Here is a 12,294-nt window from a genome sequence, read left to right on the forward strand (position 1 = left end):
TCCTTCCACCCTACTAGAATATAAGCTCCTTGAGGACATGTGCTTTGTTCACTTCATTCTTCACTCTATCTTCAGAATCTAGAATTGTGACTAACACATACTAGGTACTCTATATAAATACTTGTTGAATGAATAAGAAAAAAAGTAGACTGAATGTCATTCAAATGAAGAATTCAGTAACTTTGGGTATGGTGGGGTGGCTTTGGAAATCTGGCATTGAAGACAATGAGGTGCTTTTAGACAACACACCTCTATCTGGAAGGAAGCTCCAAACTTAGTCACCAGGCAACCACTATTAGCGTATATACAAATATTAAAGCACACATCATAAATAAAATAGCTAACAAGGCAGTTTTTCTACACGCAACCAGGCATTTTCTTGTTATTGTTCAATATACTTGAGTCAAAAAGAGATGCAGCTAGTTATTTCTTGCTATAAAAGAAAAAAAGGCCATAAGTTGTTTACTGCCAAGAATAACTCAATTGCAATTTAGTATTTAGAAAGTGTCCATCTAAGCAAGCCAGAATTTCCATTGATTTTTCTTTTCTTTTTTAGTTTTTCTTTTAACCAAGACTGTTTTTCAAGCTGGTTTAGATTTACAGAAAACTTGCACAGAAAGTACAGAGAGAGCCCATATACCCAATTCTACTCTCAGTGCCCCCTATTGTCAACATCTTGCATTGGTTGGTACATTTGTTAGAAATGAAAATGAATGGAGATACGTTATTATTAACTAATATCTACAGTTTACATTAGGATTTGCTCCATGTGATGTATGGTTCTATGGGTTTTGCCAAGTGACAATGTGATTCACTGCCCTAAAAATCTTCTGTGCTCCAACTCTACATCCCTCTCCCTTTCCTTTTGTAAACCCCTGGCAACCATTGATTTTTTTTAATCACCTCTATACTGTAGTTTGCTTATAATTTTACTAATTAAAAAAGTGGTCCTTGTAAATGAGAGAGGAGTTGAAGAGAAGTAAATAACAAAACATTGAAGGTAGTGCTTTGTCCATGTAATTCTCCATTGTATCTTCGGTATCTAGAATAGTGACTCAGGGATAATTCGAGACAATCTGTTTACATTTTAACATATATCCTTACATATGTGATTGTACAGGATTGCACATATCCTTACATATGTGATCACATGTATTATATGAGGGGGTCTTTAAAAACCATGGAAAATACATATTATGAAAAAACCATGCATGCATTTCAAAATGTTTTTGCACTAAAATAAAATCACACTAAATTGATATGTCTGAACGGGATCTAGATTGAGGCAATAAGAAGGATAAGACATCAGTTTGAAATGAGCCCCTATCAGAACAAAAATTGAAGCAAGAATAAAACACCAAATTTACAGTGAAGCTTGGGTGGAAGAATGTTGAAACCACTGATGCTTTATGAAAAGCTAATGGGAACAATGCCCAAAATAAATCATTAGTTTACAAATAGATAATTCATTTTAAGAAGGAATGAGATTGTTGAAGATGTGGCAGACTATCCATATCAATTTGTGAGGAAAAATTAATATTGTTCATGAAGTAATTGAAGAGGATGGATGACTAACACCAGAAAACAATAGCCAACACCACATGCATTTCTACTGGTTCAGCTTAAACACTCTGACTCAAGAATTAAACTTCCACTCAATGTTGCCAAAACCACTGTGCCCAGATCAGCTGCAGACAAGAGCAGATCTTTCAATGGAAATTTTAAACAAATGGGATTGAGATTCTGAAGCATTTCTTCAAAGAATTGTAACAGAAGATGAAACATGGTATTACCAGTATGATCCTGAAGACAAAGCACAGTCAAAGCAATGGCTACCAAAAGGTGGACGTTGTCCAGTCAAAGCACAAGTGAATCAGTCAAGAGCATGGGTCATGGCAAAAGTGTTTTGGGATACTCAAGGCAGTTTTCTTGTTGACCTTCTAGAAGGCCAAAGAAAAATAACATTTGCTTATTATAAGAGTGTTCTGAGAAAGCCAAAGACTTGGCAGAAAAATACCTGGAAAGGTTTCACCAGAGAGTCCTTCTCCACCATGACAATGCTCCCGCTCATTTCTCTCAACAAACAAGGGCAATTTTTTGAGAGCTTCTGTGGGAAATCATTAGGCATCCACCTTACAGTACTGATTTGACTCCTGCTTTATTTATGCTTTCTAATCTTAAAAATTTTTTTAAAAGGCACCCACTTTTCTTCAGTTAATTATGTAAAAAAAAAAATACACTGACATTGTTAAATTCCCAGTTCTTTAAGGATGGACTACATGGCTGGTATCACTGCTTACAGAGTAGCTTAACTTTGATGGAGCTTACGTTGAGAGATACAGTTTATATTTTCTATATTTATGTTTAATTTCATTTTTCCATGAACATTTTCTTCTCTTTTCTTTTCCTTCTTTTTTTTTTTTTTTTTTTTTTTTTTAAAGTGACAGGGTCTCACTATGTTGCCCAGGCTGCTCTCAAATGATCCACCAACTTCTGCCTCTCCAGAAGCTGGGATTACAGGCACACACCACTACACCCAGATTCCACGTATTTTTTGGAGTCTCCTCATGCATACAGTCTCATGTGTATAAAAGGATAATCAATTTATACTAGGATTTGTAAAATGTTAAATATATGTTTGACATCCTGCTAGGCACTTCATATATATGCTTTTTAAATCTTCACCCTGTCCCCAAACCCTGTCAAAATTGAGAAATTACAGTTAAGATCAAGGTGCTTTTTAACTTCCTGTTGGCATTTATAATCTAATAATAACAACAATAACAATAGACATTCATAGTTTGCAAAAAATTCTCACATGAATGATCTTATACCAATATTTTGAGTTATTATTGGCCAGGCATGGTGGCTCATGCCTGTAATCCCAGCACTTTGGGAAGCTGAGGCAGGCAGATCATTTGAACCCAGGAGTTTGAGACCAGCCTGGCCAACATGGCAAAACCCCATCTCTACTTAGCCAGGCATGGTGGAGTGCACCTATGGTCCCAGCTACTTGGGAGGCTGAGGTGGGAGGATTGCTTAAGCCTGGGGGCAGAAGTTGCTGTGAGCTGAGGTCATGTTACTGTACTCCAGGCTGGGTGACAGAGTGAGTCTCTTTCTCAAATAAAATAAAAAATGGAATTATTTTTAACCTTATTTTACTGTGAGCTTAAGTGGCTTGTCCTGGAAACAGATCTAGTTTTAAGTTTTCTGCTGCCAAATTCTGCACCATTGCATTGTTAATTAACCCAGCTTGTGGCAAACCAAAACTTTTTTTCTCCACTTGTCTCAATGTTTAACCATGCCATCTGCATTTTAAACTTGTGCAGTTGTTTAAGTTCAGTAACGTGTATATTTTTCTTTCAATAAACATTAAAAAATATTTACTAAGCAGCTATGATTCTGCTGGGAGCTTTGTTTACACTGATGAGTAAGACATATTTTGCCTTTGCTCTTGTGGTGCCTAAAGTCTGTTCAGTTTATATTTGTTTGATTGGCTAAGTTACAGTGGTGAAGGGTTTTTTGAGTTCCTTTTCATCATCAAGCTATTACATGCACTTTTGTATCATTTGCACATTTGGGAACCGTATTTTACGTTCTCATATAAGTCTTGGATCTTTATGTCAAGTCCTTTATTTTCTTTCTTGATGGACTTAAAGAAGAAAGCTAAAGATGGAGCTCTCTTTGGGTAAGGTTGTTCGACAAGTTTTGTAGCTGCCTAACACTTCTTTATGTTGTTCATAAGGATATCATGAAAGACTTTATCAAATGATATTCCAAACATGTAGGTCACTGTTAGTTTTTCCTCATGTCTAATGGTTAAATGCAGGGATTCTGAAGCCCAGATACAAATCCTGGCCCTGCCAGCTATTAGCTGTATGATCTCTGGCATGTTATTTGACTTCTCTGAGCCTCACTTTTCTATGTTTATAAATATATTTATACATTTGAAGTTTAATAATTAATTGTAAATTGATAAATCTCAGTAAATCTGAAACTCTAAACAAAACAGATGATTTTTTAGGAAAATATAAATGAGTAAAATTGGTGCAGGAAGATATACAAAAAACCCAAATACACCAAAAATGATAGAAGAAATGCAAAAGATTGTTAAAATTTTCTAAGGAAATAAAAATCTACTTAAATTGTTTTATAGTGGAATTCCATCTAATCATCAAAGAAGAGTTAATATCTATGTTAATCAAATTATTTCAGACTCTGAAAAAGTACAGAGAGTTCCTCAATTAATAATATGAAGCAAGCATAACTTTAACATTAAAACCTAATATCTATCTATCTATCTATCACAAAATGCTTCTGTAGTTCAACTTATGACTAAATATGAATAAATTCTATGTAAGTCCTGGCATGGTGGCTCACACCTGTAATCCCAGTACTTTGGGAGGCCGAGTTGGTCAGATCATGAGGTCAGGAGACCAAGACCATTCTGGCTAACACAATGAAACCCCATCTCTACTAAAAATACAAAAATTAGCCAAGCATGGTGGCACGTGCCTTTACTTCCAGCTACTCGGGAGGCTGAGGCAGGAGAATCACTTGAACCCTAAAGGCGGAGGTTGCAGTGAGTTGAGATTGCACCACTGCACTCCAGCCTGGGCAACAGAGTGAGACTCCATCTCAAAAAAAAAAAAAAAAAATTCTATGTAAAACTTAAGCAAGTCTACTTGAAAAATAAAAACTAAGTTGCAAGACTTTGACACTACATGATTTCAGACTTACTGTGAAGTTATAGTAATCAAGAACATGTTATAATGAGGCCAGGTGCAATGGCGCAAGCCTGTAATCACAGCACTTTGGGAAGCCAAGGTGGGTGGATCACCTGAGGTTAGGAGTTCAAGACCACCTTGGCCAACATGGTGAAACTCAGTTTCTATAAAGTACAAAAATTAACTGGACATGGTGGTGCATGCCTATAGTCCCAGCTACCTGGGAGGGTCACGCAGGAGAATGGCTTGAACCCAGGAGGTGGAGGTTGCAGTAAGCCCGAGATCACACTACTGCACTGCAGCCTGGGTGACCGAGCAAGACTCCATCTCAAGAAAAAAAAAAAAAAAAAAAAAAAAAAGAACAATGTGCTTTAATGGCAAAAGAATAGTTTTATAGAATATGGAATAGAATAGAGACTCCAGAAATAGACCTACACATACTTATGTACAATTGAATATTGACATATATGCAAAGGAAATTCAATGGAGAAAGGATAATCTTTAAAAAAATTGTGCTGGAATAACTGAAACTCCATATGTAAAATCAGAAGAAAAGAGTAACAAGAACAACAATAAAATCTTGACCTTATTTCACATCTATAAAGATCCTAAATCAAAATAGATTATAGACAGAAATGTAAGAGCTAAAGCTAGAAAACTTCTAGGTGAAAATAGGGGAGAAAATCTTTGTGATCTTGGGTTGAGCATTTGAAAGACATTAAATGAAAAAAGGAAAGCACAGATGAAGAGAAAATATGGTAAAAAATCTATTTAGCAAAGGACCTATATCCTGAATAAATAAATGACTCAATAATTTACAGCTCAATAATAAGTCAAACAACTCATTGACAACATTAAATGCTGGTGATGACTTGGGGCAACTGGAACTCTCATACCTTCCTAGTGAGAATGCAAACTAGTATAGATACTTTGGAAAAGTCTGTAAATTTCTATAGTGCTAAAATTATCAGATGACCTAGCAATCTAACACTTAGGCACTAAGGGAATGAAAGCATTTGTATACACAAAGACTTATACCTAAATTTGTGCAGCAGATTGATTTCTAATTGTTTTCAAAAACTGGAAATAAAAAGTTTAAAAGCTCATCCACTGAGGAATGGATAAACAAATGGTGGTATACCCATACAAAACAGTACTATTCAACAGTAAAAAAGAAAAAACCTACTGATATATGCAACAACATGGATGAATTTCAAAAGCATTATGTACAGTGATAAAAGTCATTTGTAAAAGCCTACATATTATATGACTTTATTTACAGTATGACATTCTGGAAAAGGTGGACCTATAAGGACAGAACTCAGACCAATAATTGCCAGGGATTGAGGTGAGACAGAAAATTGACTGCAAAAGGGTATGAGAAAACATTTTGGTGTGATGGAAATGTTTGTATCTTTATTGTGGTGGTGATTATATGACTAAACATACTTGTCAAAACACATCAAACTATATACTTTAGAAGTATGATTTTTACTATCTATAAATTATACCTCAGTAAACTGTACTAAAAAATTTAGTAGGTCTAATAGTGGTATTGAAAGAATAATAGATCCCAACTAAGTATATTTTAGGAATGCCAGGAAGGTTTGCCATTAGGGAATCCAACAATATAATTCCCTACAGCAACAAATTAAGAGGAAAAATGATGTCATCAATAAATGTCAGAAAAGAGTTTGATACAATCTGCAGCCATTTCTAATTAAAACATTAATTAAAATAGTAAACATACAAAAGAAACTTTTGCAAAAATATACCAGGAAACATATACAAAAATGATTACAACAAAAAGCCAGAAACAACCTAAATGCCCATCAACAGGAGAACAGATAAATAGCTTATGGTTTCACACAATGTACTATTATATGGCAGTCAAAAGAATAACTCACAGCTACATATGAAGATATGGATGAATCCTAGCAATAGACTATGGAGTGAAAAATAGAAGTCTTCAAAGGTTACATGAAGCACAATACTGTTTTTATAAAATTAGGAACAACTAGAGGACTTCTGTTTCTGTCCATCAAGGTTTTACTTACCTACCTGAAACTGGAAAAAATATCAATTGTTTTTAGACATTGGCAATAGGCGTCACAGGACTATGATCCCTTAGAGAGGGGAAACAAATGAGGCAAACCCTATAATTGCCCTGGTTTTCTGCCTGGAGGCAGGCAAATTCTGGATCACAAAGCAATAAGAGGAATCCCAAGCAGAACATGGCAGACTCATTGAGTTGAGACAGAGACTGAAGTTCAAGTAGTCTAAAGTGACTGGAAATTTGTAGGGCAGAGTTCTGGAGAGAAGGAAGGTATGTAGAAAAAGCCCTCCAGAAATCTGCATGGCGCTTGCTGAGTCTTTGCTGAACACAAAGACTTAAATATGTAGAGTGAAACTCTATGAGGTATGGGCAAAGAGTGACTGGATTACTGTGAGCTGAAAAGTGACTGGATTACTGTGAGCTCACATAGGACTGGGATCATTGAGTTCCTATAAGCCAAGCCAAGCCAGGGTGGAGAGTTCTTGTTGATTATTTGGGACATTTATAGAGACCTCAGAATAGCCATATTGGCCATAGATTTTTTTTTCTTTTTTTTTTTGAGACAGAGACTCACTCTGTTATCCAGACTGGAGTGCAGTGGCCCCATGGTGACAGCTCACTTCATCCTTGACCTCCTAGGCTCAAGTCATCCTCCTACTTCAACCTTCTGAGTAGCTGGGACTACAGTCATGCACCACCATGCTCAGATAGTTTTTAATTTTTTTGTAGAGATGGAGTCTTCTTATGTTACCCAGGCTGGTCTTGAACTTCTGGGCTCAAGCAATTCTCCTGCCTCAGCCTCCCAAAGTGCTGGGATTATAGGCATGAGCTGCTGCACCTGGCCACCATAGCTTATTAATGGGCTAAATTATCCATAGAGTGAAAGCTACTATAGACATACTCTAACAAATCTGGAAAACAATTGCGTTGAACCTCAAGTAAAATTTCTACTTACCAGAACAAAGCCAAACACTCTTGAAGGGAAGATAATAAAATTTAGTAACTCAACAACTTGAAATTATAATGTCCAACATCCAATAAAAAAATTGTTAGACATGCCAAGAAGGAAAAAATAAGACTCATAACCAGGAAAAAAAATCAGTCAGTAGAAACAGACACAGAAATGATAGGGATGATGCAATTAGGAGACAAGAATGCTAAAACAACTAATATAACTATGTTTAAGTATTTAACGAAAAATATGAATGCAGCAAGGAGAGAAATGGAAGATACAAAAAAGAGCCAAATGGAATTTCTAGATATTTGAAATGTAAAAATTACTAGATGGGATCAATTGCAAGTTTAACACCACAGAAGAAAAGATAACAATGCATTATAATATGTCTAGAAGTAAAACGTGCAACAATAGCATAAAGGATGAGAAAGTGAAATATACATATACTGTTAAAACAGTATATTTTTTTATACTATAAATTGGCATAATACTATTTGAAAGAGTATTGCAGTAAGGGAAAGGAGCACAATGTGAACTCTAGAGCAACGTCCAAAGAAACCACCAAAAAGTATGGGAAATAGGCATTTAATTGAGATAAAATTCTTTAAAAATACTCAATTGATTTTAAGGAAGGCAAGAAAAGATGCAAAAAGTAATAAATATGCTAGGTGCAGTGGCTCATGTCTGTAATCCCAGCAACTTGGGAGGCTTAGGCAGGAGGGTTGCTGGAGCCCAGGATTTCAAGGTTGCAGTGAGCTATGATCGGGGCCCTCTAGCCTAGGCAACATCGCCAAAAAAAAAAAGAAAGAATAACATTCAACAAAACAAATGGCAAATGGCAGATTTAATACCTACCATACTAGTAATTATATTAATGAAAATGATATAAACACTCCAATTACAACAAAGACTTTTGTCAGACATGATTTAAAATAAAACCAAGCCATACCCAAATGTATACCCTCTGCAAACAGCCCAGTTTAAATATAAAGAAACAAGTTAGATGAAAAAAGATACACCATAAAAAAAATGAATCTTAAAAAAACTTGTCTGATATATCAATATCAGTCAAAGTAGACTTCAGATGAAAGACATGGTATCTACGAAAACACAGCAAACTGCATACTTAATGTTATACAGGTAAAAATAGGGTCCTTCCTTTGGTGTCTATGTGTAAAAGTAAAGACACCTACTTTTGCTTCTCAACTTTTGCTTTTGTGATTCCCTCTTCTTTTTCTAGAAGCTTAGGAAGTGCTATGCTTTGAATGTTTCCCCTCCAAAATTCAGTTATTGAAAAGTAATGGCCAAAGTGAGGATTAAGAGGTAGGGCCTTTAAAAGGTGATTAGGCCATGAAGTCTTCTTCTTCATCAATGAAATTAAAGCCCTTATAAAAGAGGTTTAATGCAGGGTTTGATTGACTTGCTCTTCTGCCTTCTACCATGTGAGGCCACAGAGTTCTGCTCCTCTGGAGGATGCAGTGGCAGGGCGCCATCTTGGAAGCAGTGAACAGCCCTTGCCAGACAGCAGTCCTGGTACCTAAAGTTTGGATGTTCACAGAATCATGTTATGTGTTTATCCTTACTGTGTAGGATTGTTTTTTTTGTTGTTGTGCACTGCTAATCAGCTAAGAAGTGTGAGATTATTCTTCTATTCAAAGACATTTGATTAGAAGTTCTTTTAAAAAACTCATAGGTTCTATCCAACTTTAGGAAACTATGAGTCTATTGTCTGGAGAAATGCCAAGATGACAGCTCTGAATCATCTTTGTAGGTATACAGGAAGAGGAGTCTACCTCGATGTGGGTGGAAATAAATCACTGCAGCTGATAGATTAATTTGTGCCACTCCAGAATTAATAATCTAGTGCATGAAATCTTTGGATCTTTCATTATTCAACTTTTCAGTGTGCACTTGAGTTTCTGGACAATAAAATAACAGAATCTTGGCGTTAGTATGAAACTTTCTTGCCATTGAGGCTGACCTCCTACATAAAACATTTCTGCCTTTAGCATCTCTGATGTATCTTCCAGGCTTTGCCTGAGCAAGCCCAATGAGCAAACTCTTGCTAGTTTTCTAGTCCAATTGGACAGCCTAGTCATTTGAAAGGCTTTCCTTACAGTGAATCAAAATTTGGACTTTACCACTTCATCCATTGGTTCTTGTTCAGCTTAGGAGCCACAGAGAATTCGTCTTTCTCTTCTACATGTGAATTCTACAGATCTTTCAAGATATATCTTGCACATTCTTCCAGATGTCATAGGCCAAACCCCAACAGCTCCTTTGACAAGATATGGAACAATCCTCTTGTCCTCTCTCATATTTCCTGTTTGCCAATGATCCTCCTTAAATGCAACATGTAGAATATACTACTTTCATACTTAATTATAACTACTACTTACTGCCAGGCACCTCAGTTATAGATGCTTTTCATGTCTTGTCTCACTTAATCCTACTAACAATCCCAAGGTAGTGGTTCTTACTGTTTTTTATTTTATAGATAAGAAGTCTGTAGTTCAAGTAAGTTAAGTCATTAATGGGCTCAAGTTTATGGAGTGGTGAAAAGCAGGACTGGGTGTGACGGCTTCCAAAACCTATAAGTCTCCACCACTATGATTATTTTACTACCTAAGAGCTATTTATAATAACAGAAATTGAATTTATTTTGTCTGCTCTTCAGGCAGTGTACACAGTCTCCTAGTTAATGCTGAATATGATCCAGAAGTCTAGTGGCTGTGAGATAACTGGTTCTTCCCTGGCTGGAGGGCCCAGTGGTGTGGTCTAAGCAAATACTGAGGGTGACTCTGTGACTCATCACTGGTTGAGTCCCTCAATGGCACATTGCAGGAATTCCAGTGTTCATTCATTAATATACTACAAGTGCTTACTTGAAGCAAGGAATTATTAGGGAATGGCTGTTGGGAAACTATGGACAGGTGCTTTGGGGTAACTGACGGTGAGTCAGACCTAGATTGCCCTTGCAGTTTTTTAGTAAAAGGATGATACAGGCCAAGCAGCAAGGATATGAAGCAGAGGGTGGTGATGCTATTGGAGATGCATTACAGTGCCTCAGATTTCAGAGGAGGGAGCAACTGTATTCTAGAGTGTAGGGAATCTGGCAAAGCTTTGTTGAGGAGGTGGCATTTGAGCAAGTTTCTAACTTTCTCTGCTTTAGTTTCATACTCTTAAGATGAGACTTAAATTGATTCTTATCTCATTGGGTTGTTACCAGCATCAAATAAAACAGTTCAAGGGAGTGCTTAGTACAGTGCCTGTCATTTAGTAAGTCATCAATAAAGTTAACTATTGCTATTGCTATTTCATGGGCAGTGTTAGGTCAGGATCAAACATAGGGTTTTGAAGGTGCCCAGGCCTGGGTTCTGCTATTGATAGTTGTGTATGCTTCGCAAAGTTCTTGTATTGTGTTTTCAGCTCCATCAGTTCATTTATATTCTTTTCTAAACTGGTTATTCTAGTTGGCGGTTCTTGTAATCTTTTATCAGGGTTCTTAGTTTCCTTGCATTGGAGGTTAGAACACGCTCCTTTAGCTCAAAGGAGTTTGTTATTATCCACCCTCTGAGGCCTTCTTCTGTGAATTCATCAAACTCATTCTCTGCCCAGTTTTGTTCTCTGGCTGGTGAGGAGTTGTGATCCTTTGGAGAAGAGGCATTCTGCTTTTTGGAATTTTCAGCCTTTTGGTGCTGTTTTTTTCCTCGTCTTTGTGGGTTTGCCTACCGTTGGTCTTTGATGTTGGTCATCTTCGGATGGGGTTTTTGAGTGGTTGTCCTTTTTGTTGATGTTGATGCTATTGCTTCCTGTTTGTTAGTTTTCCTTCTAACAGTCAGGCGCTTCTTCTGCACGTCTGTTGGAGTTTGTGGGAGGTCCACTCCAGACCCTGTTTGCCTGGGTATCACCAGTGGAGGCTGCAGAACAGCAAAGATTGCTGCCTGCTCCTTCCTGGAAGCTTCATCCCAGAGGACCGGAGAGATACCAGCTGGAGCTCTCCTGTATGAGGTGTCTGTCGACCCCTGCTGGGAGGTGTCTCCCTGTCAGGCAGCACAGAGGTCAGGGACCCACTTGAGGAGGCAGTCAGTCCCTTGGCAGAGCTCAAGCACTGTGCTGAGATATCTGCTGCTCTCTTCAGAGCCAGTAGGCAGGAATGTTTAAGTCTGCTGAAACTTCACTCACAGCCGCCCCTTCCCCAGGCACTCTGTCTCAGGGAGATGGGAGTTTTATCTATTAGCCGCTAACTGGGGCTGCTGACTTTTTTTCAGAGATGCCCTGCCCATAGAGGAGGAATCTAGAGAGAGAGTCTGGCTACAGCAGCTTTGCTGAGCTGTGGTGGGCTCTGCCCAGTACGAACTTCCTGGTGGCTTTGTTTACACTGAGAGGGGAAAACTGCCTACTCAAGCCTCAGTAATGCTGGATGCCCCTCTCCCCACCAAGCTCAAGTGTCCCAGGTTGACTTCAGGCTGCTATGCTGGTAGCAAGAATTTCAAGGTGGTGGATCTTAGCTTGCTAGGCTTTGTGGCGGTGGATCCACTGAGGTAGACCACTTG

This window comes from Sapajus apella, unplaced genomic scaffold (genome assembly GCF_009761245.1).
Source record: "Sapajus apella isolate SASKATOON/1434 unplaced genomic scaffold, GSC_monkey_1.0 scaffold58, whole genome shotgun sequence".
NCBI classification, from domain to species: Eukaryota; Metazoa; Chordata; class Mammalia; order Primates; family Cebidae; genus Sapajus; species Sapajus apella.